The sequence below is a fragment of the Canis lupus genome, chromosome 7, assembly GCF_048164855.1.
Source record: "Canis lupus baileyi chromosome 7, mCanLup2.hap1, whole genome shotgun sequence".
NCBI classification, from domain to species: Eukaryota; Metazoa; Chordata; class Mammalia; order Carnivora; family Canidae; genus Canis; species Canis lupus.
In genome coordinates, this window is record NC_132844.1 from 9,379,464 (window position 1) to 9,397,603 (window position 18,140).

Consider the following 18,140-nt stretch of genomic DNA (forward strand, 5'->3'; position numbering starts at 1 on the left):
CCCTCTGCCCCCTGCTTGTGCCCTGTCTCAAATAAATAAATAAAATATTTAAAAAAAAACCCAAAACTTAAAATGAGAGTATTTGGCAATAGACTTTATAGGGAAATGATTTTGTATGTTTCTCTGTTTTCAAAGGTATAGTCCAACTATCAATGTCAGAATGCTTTTGGTTATAAATTTTAAAAACTCAACCAAAAATAATGTAGCTGTAAGAAACATCTGTATCCCACATTACAAAGTATTTGGAAGTTTGATGGTTCTAGATTTCTTTAATTTGGTGTTTAGATGATATTATCAAGGTCTCAGTTTCTCTCCATCTCCCCCCTGTAAGGCATTGACTTGTCTTTTGGCTGAATTTTCTCATGGCCCCAAGATGGCTGCCATTGTGCCCACGCTCAAATGCAGACAGCAAGATCCAGAGGAATCTTGTTTCCTCTCGTGTGTCTCTTGTCATCAGTAAGGAACACTTTGCATGAGTTCCCAGCATATTTTGCATCTCACTGTTAGGGGGAAGAAGGAAGGCACAGGGAGAAATAGCAGTTTAGTAGGCAACAAAAAGTGTGTCACAAAATTGGAGTTAAACATGCTAAGCACAGATGGGCTTTCCTAGGAGAGAGGGGTTGTCTTATATGCATGATTATTGGCAATATTTGGCTTCAGTCTTTTCCCATTTTCACAAAGGGATGAAGCAATTTCTTTTTTTGGGCATGAAAACCAGGGAGAGAAGGGCTGTTCACAGAAAAATGAATTTTAGGTGATAACTCAGGTGATTCTTTTTTCTTTCTTAAGCTTACTGAATGAGACAGGTAAGAATCCGATCTAGCTTCTATACCTCAACCTCTCTCTGAAGCAGAATGAAGAAAATGCTTGAGAAGCTTATGGGTTTCTTGGTCCTCCTGTAGGAGAAGGGATAAAACAGCAGCAAAATAACTGGGGGGGAGGGGGGGAGGTGTGAATTGTGGCATAAAGACAGGAGGAGAGCAGATGGCTATATAATCCAGAGATGCAAAGGCTGCAGTGTCCTTAGGTGGGTTTTTTCAGGGTCCACCACTCCCACCATCCTCTCATACTGTCAATCTCCCACATTCCCTGGTTTTGTCCTGAGAGGGGATACTCATGCATTTCTCTTCGCGTTATAATGACCCTAGTTCTTGAAAAATGACTAATAAAGGCAAAAAGAAAAGCTACTGTGAGAAAACCCAAAAGGGAGTAGGGAGAGAGGGGAGAGAAGAAACCTCCAGCATCCAAGATATTTCCGAATCAGAAAAGAAGAGGTTAGTAAGCTAAGGGAAATTTGGTATCAAATTAAAAAAAAGTCTATTTTCTGTATCTTCTTTAAAAAATATCTGTTATTCTGGGGTAGAAGTCAAATGGTTTAAAGAGAGGAAATGGGATATAAGATGGTGATTTTTCTCAATTTTGGCTTGAAAGAAAACCTTCTGATACTCAGTACTCAAGTGGTGATTACATTCAAGTCATTTAATTTTGCGCTGTTTTTTTTTTTTTTTTCCATCCTTGGATTCTCTAGTTCCCCACATAGTTTTATTTTTAAAGCCTTTGTACAAGACAAAGTGACCAAAGAAGAGCTGTTTTTTTTTAAAAAAGGGTTTGAAGTTTGTTTGCTTAACAAAGTGTTTGCAGTCATAATTAGGTTGCATATTAAAGTTCAAAACCATCTCGTGTTGGAAGTGACTGAAAATTGTTACCATCTGATGACTTTGTGGGCAGAGCTTTCACAAACGATGCTGCACGCACGGAGGAATAAAGACCCAATTTCTGGGCATTGCCCTGGGATGGATCCAGGGTCTGGGCAACACTCAGACTGCAGATTTCCCATAGTGGCATCATGGATCTTAAACCCAACTGTCATGCTGCTGTGGCCTTCATCTGTTGGCGTCATCCCAACTTGAGTCAGTTTTATTGCTATTCTCATCTCTTTAGAGCTCTCTGATCTCTAGTCCACCTACCTATCATGGGACCAGAGGAGCCATGACAAGCCCTGGGTGCAGCTCTGTAACTCTCACCATGGAAAATCCATCTCAAAGCCAGGTTTTCTGGGGGAGAGAGAGAAAGAGAAGGAAAGAGAGAGACTGGTTAGGGTGTCCGGGATGAGTCAGCTCCTCATCTGTTGTGTTGAAAGGCAAAACTGTCTTTAATTTTAACAGTGCCCCACTTCCATCTTCACTGGCATATGAAGCCTATTTGGGAACAGAAAGAGAAGTTTTATATGCCACATTTCAAACATCTTGCCTCAGGCAGGAACCTTACCGTTTCTGGGACAAAAATCTCTTTGTTGGTCTCCACACCTGAGTCTTTTATTTCTACTTAGAAGAAATGGAACAATAGAAGTTTGTGTGTTCTGATGATGAGCACAAGGCAAGAATTAAGAGCTAAAAAACCCTGTGATGGGACATAATTATGCATGAGCTAGTTCAGATGACCATGATGTTTGGAGCTACCACAGTCATGGTGTTTGCTGAATATAATTTCACGTGTAGTTTCAGGTCTAAATCAGGAAACCCAGGTTTACACTGAGTAAGAATGAGGATGGATTTTTCTCAATATTCGAATCATAATTTAACTTGTATCAACTTGAAGATGGATCTTGGTTATTGTCTCATTAATCTTGAATATTGGTGGCTGATCCCACTGATTTTTTTTTTTTTTAGGATATTCTGCGTGAAAGGCAATGTTTGCTAGTGTACCCATTCTGCTTAATAAAATAAACTAAAAAAATGGGGTCAGAATTTGGGAGAAAGCCAACACAATGACAAAAGAAACAACTAAGTCTTTGGTTTTGTGATTCAAGACACAGAACAACTTTAGACAAAAATAAGAAGGGTAAAATATAAGTTTGACTTTACAATGAGCAGAATGTTTTGGGGGAAGGTCAGGTAGAGGGAGCACATCGCTAAACAGAATTCTGCAGACTTTTCTAGAAACGGATTTTGGAAGATTTATTTGAAATCTACATCAAAACCAGGTGCTTTCAGCAATCCATAACAAATGAGCATTGTCCCTCTCCCTTCTTACCCTATGATAACAATAACTAGAAAATGGCAACAACTGGACATTAGTCATTGTGACACTGTACAAGGACCCCTGCAATATAGATGGTGGATGCATCACTGTCCTTGGAGAATGGAGTCAATGTGAACCAGTGATACCACAGTATATACTAACTTTGCAAAGTGACCCATTATTCATGAGCATCTATTAAAAGTCACTAGGATCTGGTCGTATGGAAATAATACAGCCACGGGGAGAACTCCCAAGTCCAGTGTTTACTGAGATAATATCCCTTAATTCAGTGAAGGTTTAAAATGACAAATGGGATTTGGCATCTTCTAAACCAAACTTCATTACTTTGTTTAATCAATTTGAAGTGTTTGAGTGTTTATTGCTTTTTAATATATTACGACCACATGACCCTAACTCAAAAATTAAATGTATTACATACTAGCCAAAAAAAAAAAAAAAAAGTCCCAAATGTTTCAAAAGGAATGGTTTTTAGTGATATTCTACAGAGGGATCATGAAATTAAAATTCCAGGCTTCGAAGAATGGTTATAAGGATGAGTTGTTATACCTCTGGGAAAATGTGTCTGAGGCCCGTGAAAGTTGCAGATATTGAAATCTCAGGTATCTATATACTCTGTTCTTATAATCATTCACCACTCCCCTGTGATAGATTCCAGCTATCTGGAATAGCTGGAATCTGACTCTTGAGTCATAGCTCTAGGATTGAGATAGCCAGACAAGCTCCCCGTTGAATGGATTGTTTATTTGGAAGGACTAAAAGAGAAATGAGTTACATGGCAAATGAGTCCAGGGAACATACATTGACCCAGTTCTTTAAACTCAGAATCAAGAAGGAAAATCTGGTACTTTGTTAATCCACCCATGAATGACTACCACAGGACATTAAAGTGATCAATGGGATTAAACTGAGTGAAAAGTCTATTGCAACTAGTTGATCAAATTGGCTGAGTATGGTACTGTACAAGTAGGAAACAACACTGTATGTTCCTCACACCTAACTTTTACATCTGGTCTATAGATTTTCTTTTTTTTTTCTTTTCCTAAACAGTATCTTTGGAAGATCCCTCTCCAGTTCAGGGCACTTCAGGCAGGGTCAATGTCCAGCCTGAACAGTGCCTAATAGAGTTATACCAGTTACTTATGGCCAGTGTGCATCCTGATTGGTCAATGCACATTCTGTCCTAGCTGGTAAACATACTAAATGTCACCTTCACCTTCTGATATTAATGAACAGTCATGCTTTCAGCAGTGAAAAATTTAGACTTTGTCTAATGTTAAAACTCTAATTTCTTTTTTTTAAAAAAGATTTTATTTATTCATGAGAGATACAGAGAGAGGCAGAGACATAGGCAGTGGGAGAAGTAGGCTCCCCATAGGGAGCCTGATGTGGGGCTTGGTCTTAGGACCCCGGGATCATGACTTGAGCTGAAGGCAGATGCTCAACTACTGAACCACCCAGTTGCCCCTAAAACTCTAACTTCATACCAATTCAAATCTTTTCCCTTTCCACACCACCAGGCTCAATCCAGTCTATGAAACATGCAAGAAATACATGTAGATTCTTTACTATTTCTTCACCTTTCCTACTATTCCCAGGTATGTTCTGTTCCTGGCTCCTCTAGGCTAGAGAAGAGAGAGAAGAATATAAGGTGAGGTAAAGAGAAAAAAATATCTTACTTGGCCATTGCTGTGTTGCAATCTGTCAGTGAGCCTCTCCATATAACAGGAGCCCAATTATGGATTCTTTCTCTCATAGGGTACTGTCTTGGGTATTCTGGATGGGCCCATCAGCCTCCTCCTACATCGCTTCTAGTACAAGGGGTTGGAACATGAAAACTATACTTTCCAGACTTTTTTTGCAGGTACATTTCTTGATGTGAATTCATTTTTATCAATTGAATTTACTTCTTGGATATGGAAGGCAGGAATGAGGTGGGGATCATCTTTCTGAGGTTTGGGGCTATGGTTTCTAACAAGGAAGATGGTGGAAACATGAAGCTTTCCTGCAGTAGTGTTTCTGTGCCTATCTCCACATTCTTGTATGCAGAAAAGTAGCAATGGATGTGGCTTTCACTTCTAGCTTAAGTGATGGGCTCAGAAATGCTAGCTCCCTTAGTGGGTCAGTTCTGTATCCATCTATACACATCACTCCAGGAGGTTTCCTTCTTCAGTTCTAAGATTTTGCAAGCATTTGTATTGACTGATGCAGATGCTTTTGTGGGTTTTTGATGAGACCACTGTTCTCTTCCCCAGAAAAACTCCAACATTACCTTTCCTAGAGCAGGGGATTGTCCTCTGGCTGACTGCTTGCCATGCCAGCCCAGCTTCTCCAAGTGACAGGGCACCTACACAGACTTTCTATTATTTAGACTTTTCCAGGTAAGAATGGATACCAGTCTTGTATTGCAGGAAATGCAGGCCAAATTTTCCCAAGAACTCTGCAAACAACTAGGCTCTATCCTGGATCTCTGTTTAAAGAATGTATGAGAAAGGGTTAGGAAGTGTGTGAGTTGGATAAGATGTCAGCATCCTTTCCTGACAAGACCCACACTCTATATAAACAGTCCTTGTAAAGGCCCTTTTCGTTCATCTTGAATTAAGGGAAACACCATACTCTCCTCCAACAATGCCCTTCAAAGAAAGCCTCCCTGTCATATATTTCTGATTATGATAAGGGCTACTTCCTTGGCAGGCGCTGTAGAGCTAGTTTAATATCTCTCTTTAGAAGGTGGGGATAATTGTCATCTATGACCTCAGTTGAAAGGCTTTGGGACCTCAGTTGAAAGGGAGGTAACAGGGGGATGGTTCTCACTTAGCATCTAGTTATACTACTCTGGCTGGTGTTCCCGACTGAGACCAGTACCCTGCTTTGAGGGTTGTTTGGGGAAGGGGAGGCTGGTGGCCAATTGAACAGTTAATAAGAGTGTCTTCAGCAGCATTGAAGTGGAACCACCAACTTGGAACAACCTTTTAACCAAAACTCTTACCATTAAAACAGTGTTTATTTTCCATGCCCATTCCCATTACAAGCTTTGCATTTTAAAAATTATTTGCTGTATTTTTTTTCATGTTTGCATTTTTTTTTTCCTGAAGAAGGTAATGGTAAAATCTGAAATGGAACCCAACAGACAAGAGATCTTGAAGGTTTACTAGTCATTTAAAAAGTAATGTGGCTGTATTTTATTTTATTTTATTTTTTTTAGATTTTACTTATTTTAAACAGAGAGTGCACAAGTAGGGGCAGAGGGAGAGGAAGAGAATCTTAAGGTTCCTTGCACAGAGCCCAGTGCAAGGCTTGACCTCACGACTCAGAAATGATGACCTGAGCCGAAACCAAGAGTCAGACGCTTAACTGACTAAGGCACCCAGGTACCCCATAATGTGGCTGTATTTTAAAAACATCTCAAAATGAAACAAACAAAAAGACAGAACCCAGGAATATTTGTATTGAAAAAGAATAGGCTAACAAGGAATTCACATGTGTGTGCTTCAATTTCCTAAAATATAAAATGAGTGATTAGTGAACCAAATTCTCTTCCAGCCCTGACAGCACATGGCTTTCTAGGAGTCAACAGAACCAAAATGGCCAAGCATTAGCTCCTCAAAGGAAGCGTTGCTCAAAGAGCTCAGACTGGCTACAAACAAAATACCCAAATGAGTTGAATACTTATGTCTACACAAACACCTGCATACAAATGTTTATAGCAGCTTTATTCATAACTGACAAAATTTAGAAGCAACTAACTTGTCCTTTAGAATGTGAATGGATAGATAAATTGTAGTGCATCCAGGCAATGGAATATTATTCAGCACTAAAGAGAAATGAGCTACGGAGCCATGAAAGGACATGGAGGAAACTTAAATGCATATTACTAAGTGAAAGAAAACAATCCAAAAAGACTGCATACCTTATCATTCCAAATATGTGACATCCTGGAAAGGGCAAAAGTTCAAATATGTAAAAAGATCAGTGGTTGCCAGGGGTTAGGGGTTAGGAGTTACAGAGGAGGGATGAATAAGCAAAGCACAAAGGAATTTTTAGAACAGTGAAACTTTTCTGTATGGTTCTACAGTGGTGAATACACGTTATTAAACATTTATCAAACCCATCGTTTCACTAAGAGTGACCATTATGTAAACTATGGACTTTGGGCATTAATGATACATCAGTATGGGTTCATCAGGTATAACAAATGTACTATCGTCATATCGGATGTTACCAGCTGGGAAGGTTGTACGTGTGTGGGAGATCATCTGGCCTATATGAGAACTCTCTGTATTTTCTACTCAGTTTGTTGTGAATCTAAAACTCCTCTAAAATATGAAGCTTATTAATTAACGATATAAACAAAACATAGTTAAAGCAGCATCAACCCATGTTTTTTCCTTTTTTTTCTTGTTTTCAGAGGTAGAATTTAATAACTCATTAGTTGGCGTATAACAACCCAGTGCTCATTACATCAAGTGCCTCCTTAATGCCCATCACTTAATTACTCCATCCCTCTACCCAACTCCCCTCCAGCAACACCGAGTTTGTTTTCTAGAGTTCAGCATCTCTTATGGTTTGCCTTCCTCTCAATTTTCATCGTGTTTCATTTTTCCTTTCCTTCCCCCACGTTCATCTGTTTTGTTTGTTGGTTTCTTTCTTTTTTTTTTTTAAAAAGATATTATTTATTCATGAGAGACAGAGAGAGAGAGGCAGAGACACAGGCAGAGGGAGAAGCAGGCTCCACTCAGGGAGCCCGACATGAGACTCTATCCAGGGTCTCCAGGATCACACCCTGGGCTGAAGGTGGCACTAAACCGCTGAGCCACCTGGGCTGCCCTGTTTTGTTTCTTAAATTTCATATATGAGTGAAATCATATGATAGCTGTCTTTCTCTGATTGACTTATTTTACTTAGCATAATACCCTCTAGTTCCATCCAGGTCATTTCAAATAGGAAGATTTCATTCTTTTTGATGGTTAATATTCATTTTCTCTCTCTCTTCACACACACTCACTCACACACACACACACATAAAACACATCTTCTTTATCCGTTCATCTGTTCATGGACATCTGGGCTCTTCCCATGTTTGGCTATTGTGGACATTGCTGCTATAAACATTGGGGTGCATGTGCCCCTTCAAATCACTATTTTTGTATCCTTTGGATAAATACCTAGTAGTGCAATTGCTAGGTCATAGGGTAGCTCTAATTTTTAACTTTTGAGGAACCTCCATATTATCTTCCAGAGTGGCTGCACCAGTTTGCATTCCCACCAACTGTGTAAGAGGGTTCCCCTTTCTCTGAATCCTCACCAACATCTGTTGTTTCCTGACCTGTTCATTTTAGCCATGTATGAGATGGTATCCTATTGTATTTTGATTTGTATTTCCCTGATGCTGAGTGATGTGGAGGATCTTTTTCATTTGTCTGTTGGCCTGTCTTCTTTGGAGAAATGTCTGTTCAGGTCTTCTACCCATTTCTTGACTGGATTTTTTGTTTTGGGGGTATTGAGTTTGGTTGGTTCCTTATAGATTTTAGATACCAGCCATATATCTGATAAGACATTTGCAAATATCTTCTCCCATTCTGTAGGTTGCCTTTTAGTTTTGTTGACTGTTTCCTTTGCTGTGCAAACGCTTTTTATCTTGATGAGGTCCCAATAGTACATTTTTGCCTTTGTTTCCCTTGCCTTTGAAGATGTATCTAGCTAGAAGTTGCTGTGGCTAAGGTCAAAGAGGTTACTGCCTGTGTTCTCTTGATTTTGATGGGTTCTTGTCTCACATTTAAGTCTTTCATCCATTTTTAAATTTTTGTGTATGGTAGAAGCAAGTAGTCCGGTTTCATTCTTTTTGCATGTGGCTGTCCAATTTTCCCAACACCATTTGCTGAAGACACTGTCTTTTTTTACCCTGTATATTCTTTCCTGTTTTGTCAAAGATAAGTTGACCATAGAGTTGAGGGTCCATTTTTGGGTTCTCTATTCTGTGTCCATGTTTGTGCCGGTACCATACTGTCTTGATGATTACAGCTTTGTAATAGAGCTTGAAGTCTGGAATTGTGATGTCCCCAGCTTTGGTTTTCTTTTTCAACATTATTTTGGCTTTTCAGGGTCTTTTCTGGTTCCATATACATTTTAGGACTGTTTGTTCCAGCCCTATGAAAAATGATGGTGGTATTTTGATAGAGATTGCATTAAATGTGTAGATTTTTTTGGGTAGTATAGACATTCTAACAATATTTGTTCTCCCAGTCCATGAACATGGAATGTTTTTCCATGTCTTTGTCTTCCTTACTTTCTTGCATAAGTGTTCCATAGTTTTTAAAGTATAGATCTTTTTTACCTCTTTGGTTAGGTTTATTCTTGGGTATCTTCAGTTTTTGGTGCAATTGTAAATGGGATCGATTCTTTGGTTTCTCTTTCTTCTGCCTCATTGTTAGTGTATAGAAATGCAACTGACTTCTGCAGTGCATTGATTTTATATCCCGCAACATTGCTGAATTCCTCTATCAGTTTTAGCAATTTTTGGGTGGAGTCTTTTGGGCTTTCTACAAGAGTATCATGTCATCTGCAAAGAGTGAGAGTTTGGTTTCTTCTTTGCTGATTTGGATACCTTTTATTTCTTTTTTTGTTGTCTGATTGCTGAGGCTAGGACTTCTTGTACAATGTTGAACAACTGTTGTGATAGTGGACATCCTATTACATTTCTGACCGTAGGGGAAAAGCCCTCAGTTTTTCCCCACTGAGGATGATATTCTCTGTGTCGTCCATGTTTCTTGAGAAACAATTACATATTAGGTAAAATAATTTGTGATAGTCCATGTTAAAGTTAAGACTATTCATGCATCACAAAAGGGTAATGTAGCCTGACAATCTTTAGCCAAATGTTTTCATGAAACTTACGTGAAAGAAATCAAGGAAGCCAGATATTAACTGAATTCAAACCCAAGGTTTAACAACTCCTAACCATTTTTTCCCAAACTGAAAGGTTAAAGATGAGCCATTGGCTGACATCCTAAGGTCTTATATGAAGAAGTAGCAATCACCTTATTTGAGAAATACAAGTTGAACTTTGAGCATGACTATCTCCCGAGTAGCAATTATTTGAATGTTGGTTCTTAGCTTATAATGTTTATGATGAAAACATGGTGGATCAGGTAGTGAATTTTTAAGACTTTAATTTACTTCAAAGAGTCATGTTAAACTGTTCCATTTTCTGTTGGTCATATCCACTCTTCTCTGAGATGAATTCTTTCAATTACAATCCAGTGGATTTGGTAATATAGAGCTTTAGTCTCTGTCTCCAGTTCTGCCAGATGTTCTCAAGATTTAATGGAAGATAGATGAGTTTATATTTTTACAACTTCACTTTTATCCATTTAAATGACCATTGTGAGCATGAAGAACAGGGTTTTGAGAGTAATCAATTCAAGAGTAATCAATATTCAAAGTATTTTTTAAGTGTATAGCATCATGATGCCCTCTAGTGGCTAACCCACAAGAAAAGTGCCTCAAAAATCTCAGGAAAGAGAAATTCTTCCTTTCTATGGATGGAATAGTGTATCTATTAAAGTACACTGTTATCTTTGATTTTTTAAATAAAAAGTAGTGGGCTTTATGTTTAGTTGCCATTGCCTTATTGACTTAGTACCTCAAAGATAAAAACATGTTAATAATAATTATTGTGTCAAAAACATTATAACCATCAGAGTGAGACCAATGGATAGGCATGGTCCACTACAATGGGTTTATCATCTTAAAGTAAAGGAATACACCTCTGAGGGACAATGAGAAAATCCTTCTGGGATTGATTGATTTGTCACTGTTGGTTTTTTTCCATCATTGAAATGGCTGCCTTGGATTCCTAGGGAGTTAGCAGTACTGTTAAAAAAAGAAAAGAACAAAAAGTAGACCCAACTGAAAAGAAATCGGAAATTGATAATTGATCCTATTTGGTAAATGACTTATAGGAGTTGTTTCTACATTCTTCAGTTCCCAAGAGCAGCTGTCAGACTGTTTGTGTGCGTGTATTATTATAAAAGATGTTTTATAAGTCTGAATAAACATTTAATAAAATTAGCCGAGGTCTTAAAGTTGCTTTTTCTTCTAAACTTCAGATAGTTTCAAGTAATTAAAAACAAAAATGCTTATAAATCGTTGATTTGTACATTTTCCTTTATTCTATTGAAACTAACCATATTATTTACATACTTTTGAAGACATCTTTTAAATGATTTCTTTTGGACAATAAGTCACAAGCTTTACATTCTTATGTCCTTCCCTGATAAATCTATGGTTTTTCAGATAAAGTTCCATGACGATACATCCCTTTAAAGGAAAACATTTTTATATAAAGCTGTTTATATGACCTGACAGACATTAGTCTATGATAGCACTGCTTTTTGGAAAGTAACTGAAGCATTTTCTCCATAATAAACTCAACAAATATTTTTATTAGTCTCCCCCCATGCGCCTACCAGTCTGTATAATAAAGTTAACTAATTGTTGGCAGTTGGCACTGAGGAGAAAGACTGAAAAACTTATTACAACATACAGCTTGATAGATCTTATGTCCTGCCATTAAGTAGTAAGAACTTTTCAAATTTCTTTCCTTTTTACCACATCAAACATTCTAACCTCTAACCATCCCCATAAGGAAAGAATAAAAACAACAACAACAATAATAAATCCCAAAGAATCCACCAAAACCAAACAGTTCACCCCCAACCCCCTCAAAAAAGTAAAGATCTAGGGGCTGGCATTAGGAAAAATAAGATAGGATTGCTGTCTGAAGGTGAAATCTCTCCTTTCAATGCTCTGGTTCCCTAATTTGTAACTTATTCCTAACAGTGGTTACCTTTTCTCTCCAGACCCATAGGACTAAACGTCATTTCTAGCAATATATCCATCATCATAAAATTATCCTCTCACAAACTTATTTGTCAGACTCACAGGTTTGTTATAATGTACTTTTACCTGCTGTCCACAGAGTCTGTGTTCTCTTTCCTCTTTGCTGATTCTAAAGCTAATATATTCAGTGATCTTCAACTTTTCCTTTCACTTTCTAAAGGCACTGTGAATTCATCCAATCCTTTGAGTATTAAATCTGCAAATAAGTGGGTCTTGCACACACTAGATTCAGATGCCTTAGGTTTATAGGATTCTTAGAGAAGTCCAGTCACTTTCAAGCGATCCAAGGGATACCTGAGCCTACTTTTCTGAGCCTGCAACAGAGTACTTCTTGGTTCTGACCCTGTCTTCCCAGTATGCTCCAATTGGCCAAGAGCCAAGGCTAGGCTGGAGTTCCTGGGATCCTTCAAGGGAGGAATTAATTAATCTGGCCGTAGATTAATCCAAACTGGAGATGGTAAATTTCTTCAAATTTTGCAACCATGGCCTGAGGCCTTGCAGGGGCACGGTGGAGTCTGGAATGGGCATTTTAACCCCTTCTTCCTGAAAAGGGAACTAAAATATATGCAAAACATTTTGAGTTGTCTTTACCAAATGAAAAAATTTTAAAGGAAAGGATACAAACCTATTGCCCAGTTTGGTTTGCAATAAACTGGTCAAGTCAGGGTACTAATCGTAAAGGTGTAACTTATATCCACAAACTATTTTTCTAATTATATTGATGTTTTAAGGGTCTATAGTTTTAATTTCAATGGAGTAACAGTGAATCATATTTTAAAGTACCTAAAGTGATTATAGGTTTTGCCTGTTAAGGAGAACCAAGCAAAGAACAGAGGCAACTATTAATAGCAGAATGAAATAATGAAGCGATATTCTGATATCCACAGTGTCAAGTGTCAAGCTGACACTTATTTTCAGAAAAGATTTGGGAAATTGGGATGCCTGAGTGGTTCAGTGGTTGAGTGTCTGCCTTTGGCTCAGGGCGCGATTCCGAAGTTCCAGGATCCAGTCTCACATCGGGCTCCTTGCATGGAGCCTGCTTCTCCCTCTGCCTGTGTCTCTCTGCCTCTCTCCATCTCTCATGAATAAATAAATTAAATATTTAAAAGAAAAAAAAAAGATTTTGAGAAATAAAAGGTGTTGGGGGGAGAATAATCACATATTTCCTGAGTGTTCTATGTCCTGAGTTTTAAAAATAAATACCATTAAAATGTCCTCATTTATTGTTTTCACTTTGAATGTATCAATGTACTTTTATTTACCTTGTTTTTGAATATTATCAGATTGGAAATTTTTTTTCTATATGGACTGTTTGTATTTCTTCTTTTGTCAATTGCTCAAGTATAACCTTTGTATGTGTTCATGTGTGTTTTAATTGAGATATTTGTCATTTTCTTACTGATTTATAAGATTTCCATATATTAAATCTACTAACCTCTGGCATTTACTCTGCAAATAATTTCCCCTGGTTTATTGTCTTTCAGTTTTTTTACATGGAGTTTCTTTTAAGTACAGAAAAAAAAGATTTTTATAGTCATACTTATCAGCCTTTTCATTATATTTTTGTCTTTGATGTCATGCATTGAAAAGTTTCTCTCTCCTAAGACCATATAGCCACTTGTATTTTATTCTAATATAATTATAATTTTATTTTTTGCATTTCAATCTTTAGTCCATCTGGGATTCATTTTGGTGGCTGTATGTTGCAGTAATTTAACTTTATGTTTTCTCTCTTTGGTTAGCTGGTAGTCCTAGTCAGAAGTTGAGTAATCCATTTTTCCTTTGGTTTGAATGTTAGTTCATCATGTATTAATATCGTATATCTTTTATTAATTTTTTGAAAAATTAATTAATTAATTAATTAGAGAATTAGAGCACCCTAGAGAGAGAGACAGCAGGAGCAGGGGTGAGGGGCAGAGAGGGAGGGAGAAGTAGGCTCCCCTCTGAGCAGAGAGCCCAATGACACCTCAAGGTTGGATCCCAGGATCTCAGGATCATGACCTGAGCTAAGGCTTAACTGACTGAGCCACCCGAGCGTCCCAACATTTGATATCTTTTAAAAACTGTTTATTAATGTCCCTGGATAAAATAAAAATCTTAGCACTTTGATTTCTTCTTCCTCCCTACTCTGTTGACTTACTGCCCTTATTTCTATTATGGTTTAATAATCATTTATTTATGCTCTGACTTTTGATATTTGCGTTAAGTTTACTAAGTATTTTTTGACTTTGTTCTTTGTATTAACCTCTAGGCCAGTTGGTATGTATTTTCAATTAAAAATATCATAAAGAATAAGTGATTTCTTGTCTTTCTTTATCCTCATATCCCCAAGAATAGTCTTGCTATTGATTTTATACCTTAAAAACAGTAGAGATGAGTACAGAATTTGGGAATTTACTGTCATAGGGATGAAGACAATGATAACTGGAAAGTTTTCCTTTCCTAAGAAACTGGTTTTGTTTATTTCTCCACATGAGGCTTGGGGATTTTTTTTTTTTTTCCTTTGAAATTCAAAATGTTGACCCAGTTAAGTCAGTTCATGAATTTTACCACATACTTTGTAAATGTTTTAAATCTAAAAATCTAAATTCTAAATCTACATGGTTCAGGTCAAAGTGCTTCTGTAGGTTTTTATGTTAGCTTTTTGTCCATTTGCTGTATTTTCTTCTGGAATTTAACCTATATTTTTGGTGAATATTATAACCTATATAGAAAAATTTCTGGGACTATTTTTCATATCTTTTCTCTTTCATCTTATTAATCTCTGAATAATTGAGTTTATAGGATAACTTTTCTTCTAATTTTTTGACAATTTTTTTCCTGTTGTTTGCCCCTTATTGTTTCTTCTGGGCTCTCAGTAGCTTAAAGGCTTATTTCCAATTCCTATTGCCAGTGCTTGGCCCAGGAAAGAGAATGATTAAAGTATATTGAATTATATTGCAATAAAATTGCTCAAATATAAGATGTGAAAAAATATTAGACATAATTTTCAGTGACAACAGTAAGTATATCTTGGTGTAAAATAACTAGATATAAGCTAGATTAGCTGTTTTTTCAGAAATTATGATATCATATACAAGAATTTTAGCCTAGAACCTCTAATATTATTCAGTAACTTTAAAATCAAGCCCAGATCAACCCCAGCCGCCAGGGACACAAGTGAAATAGGAGTAAAAAGATATGTATTAAAGTACTGAAATAATGACTAATATTTGCTGAGCCTTACTGGTGGGAAGGACCAAGCCAAGGGCTCTACACACATAATCTCATTTAATCTTCTCTACAAATTTGATAGGCCTTATATTTGCTGATGAAGGAACTGAAGTTTAGAAGATCATTTGCAGAAGGACAGACAGCTAGTAAGTAACTGAGCTCAGATTTGAGCCCAGGTCTGGTTAATTCCAAAGTCTATGATCTAACCATTGAACTAGAATGAACAGCTTTTCCTTTTTTCCAGGCTTCCCAATGCTGAGGTTCAGTAACACTGCAATATTTCTTGGCTCCATATACATAATGCCTTTTAAAAAAAACTTTCCAGAACTCTGATTAAGCTGCATAAAATCTGAATCTTTAAGACTATAGGCCATGAGGGGCACCTGGGTGGCTCAGTCAATTGGGCATCTAACTCTTGATTTCAGCTCAGGTCATGGTCTTGGGGTTATGGGTTTGGGCCCCAGGTTGGGCTCTGCGCTCAGCTCAGAATCAGCTTGAGATTCTTTCTCCCTCTCCTTCTGCCTCTCCCTCCACTTCTGTGCATTCTCTCTCTCTCTCTCTCAATAAAATCTTAAAAAAAAAAAAAAAGATTATAGGTCACAAAGTAGGAGATTTAACCATAATCTAAAACCAGTAAAGCCAAAGTCACAATTCTATCTTCATTATGTTTGCTTTTAGCCACATAATTAAATACCCATTGTTTGCAGTGGCTACAAAGAAGGAGAAGTGGGACGTGGTTCCTACCCACAAGAGAGTTACAGTCTGGTTGTACAGGACAATATAGAAAAAGATATCACTTCATACTACTCCTTTTAAAGCAATTGGGGGCACCTGGGTGGCTCAGTTGGTTAAGCTTTTGACTATTGGTTTTGGCTCAGGTCATGGTCTCAGGCTTGTGGGATTGCAGCTGCTTTAAGGAGTGGCAGTGATCACAGATTATGAAAAGGATGAAAAGGAAAGCAGTATGGTGCATTAATTTAAAAACTGAGTTCCTCTTGGATGAATTATTAGCTCTATGACCTTAGACAAGTTCCTTTTAAAACTCTCTAAGATCATTGTTCTCATCTTTTTAATTGCTGCATAAGATCTCTGCATCTTTTTAATCTCTGCATTTTATATTAAGTACTCAATAAATGACAGTTATTAGCTTTAATATGAATTCATAGAATGGAGTGGGCTTTTTTTGTTTGTTTTTCTATCTAGCATCTATTTTGCCTTCTTTTGGTAACAACATTAATTGTTCTTCCTCTATCTTGGTGTAATTGTCAAGAAAGTCTCTGCTAGTGTAAGCAAGTCGTGGACATATGACTAGACTAAGCCAACCAGACTTTCACTGGGGGACTTTGAGTCTTGAATTAATTGATGCTCTGAAGAGACTGTCCATTGATTCCTGCTGCCTGGACCGCTAAGGGCTGCCTCAGTTGCTATCTGCTCTTAAACTTGGTACTTTAACCACCTCATGTCCTATTAGAAACCTCTTCTTCAAAAAGTTGGCCAGATGAGGTATTCTTTACAACTATAGAAACCTGCTTGTTACATCTGGCCAATCTTTTTCCATTCTTGTGTGGTTGGTTCATCTTTAATTTACTCCAAGAGACCAACTGGGCAATTATGGTGGTCCTCAACTTTCCCCTTGAAAACAATTTTATAGTCATTCGAGGCATCTTCTATATTGTCTTACACTTCATTGGGAAGTGTATTCATTTTCTCCAAAATGTTCCTGGGCAAATCTAAACCCATGTCATCTGCAGTATCCTCATTCATAACCGAGTATAATGAATCTGTCTTCTCCATGACATGGTACACCTATGCTGCTCCTCTCTGCCTGTTCTCTAGACTGAACATGCCCAGGTTTTTCATCTGTTCTCATAGGGTTTCATTTCCAAACCTTTTATTAATTCAGTTGCCCTCCTCTGAACTCCTTCCAATTAGCTAGAAAGCAAACTCTATCCAATAATATCATGTCATCATGGAGACCGTGGAGGTCACATCCTGGCTAGAAGGTAACTGGGTAGCCCCACAGGCATGAATTTTTTTCTTCATGCCCAAGGTAGTTGTGAATGTGCTGGATCTCCTGCCCAGGCAGACCCTGAGCATGCAACAAGTGAGGCATGGTCAGCAGGCAGGTACCCACGTATTTAGGGGAAGAGTCGTTGCTTATTTGAGCAGCACTAATCAGTTCAATTTCTCTTTGTGGCTACTTTGAACTGCAGCCGTCTTCCCAACTCAAAACACCAAAGCTGGGTGATAACTAACAATTATTGGGTGCTTATGATGTGCTAGGCATTGTGCCAAATGCTCAATTTGTGAACTCATTTAGTTTCTTCAATAACCCTTTACATGGGGCTTTTATCTTCATTTTACAGATGAGGAAATGGAGAGTTCTATGGGGCCCAGGTCACAGGCTAGGAGGTGATACAGCAGAAATTTGAAGTCCTGGATTGGACTGTAAAGCTCATGCCTTTAACCATAACCTTCAGTAGTTTGAACACTCAAGAGGAACAGGCTAGAAAACATTGGACAAAAAATTAGGAAAGGTATGTGCCTTTTCAAAAGGCAGAGTCTTATAATTTGTGTAGCATTGAAAAATGAGTTTGTGGTTAAAAAAAAAACCTATGAGAAATAATTTATGCACATTTCCCCTCTTGGATATTTAAAATGAATATTCTATATTGAAGGCTCTAAGACAGCATAATGAAGAAGAAAGAGCAGCAGCAGTTCCAGAAACCTTAGACTGGGTTAGATTATCACCTCTGCTACCTACAGTTTGGCGTGCCCATAAAAGTTGTTTAATCTTTCTGAGACTTTTCTTTTTTCTTTCTTCCAGTTTCATTGAGTTATAATTGACGTATATAACATTGTATAATTTCTAGATGTACAACATAATTCCTCGATATTTGTATATATTCCAGAATGATCACCATAGTAAGTTTAGTAACCATCCATCCCTTTACATGGCTACAAGATTGTTTTTCTCTGAGGAGAAC

At 37.6% G+C, this 18,140-nt stretch overlaps 1 long non-coding RNA gene across 1 annotated transcript; it reads right to left on the reverse strand.

The window, feature by feature from the left end:
• Positions 1–288: 288 nt before the first annotated feature.
• LOC140636226 (uncharacterized) lies at positions 289–12,247 on the reverse strand. The gene is made up of 3 exons (XR_012033521.1): positions 12,007–12,247; positions 1,968–2,054; positions 289–500 (listed from the first exon to the last, which is right to left on the reverse strand). It is a non-coding gene; the product is annotated as an uncharacterized lncRNA (long non-coding RNA).
• Positions 12,248–18,140: the final 5,893 nt, after the last annotated feature.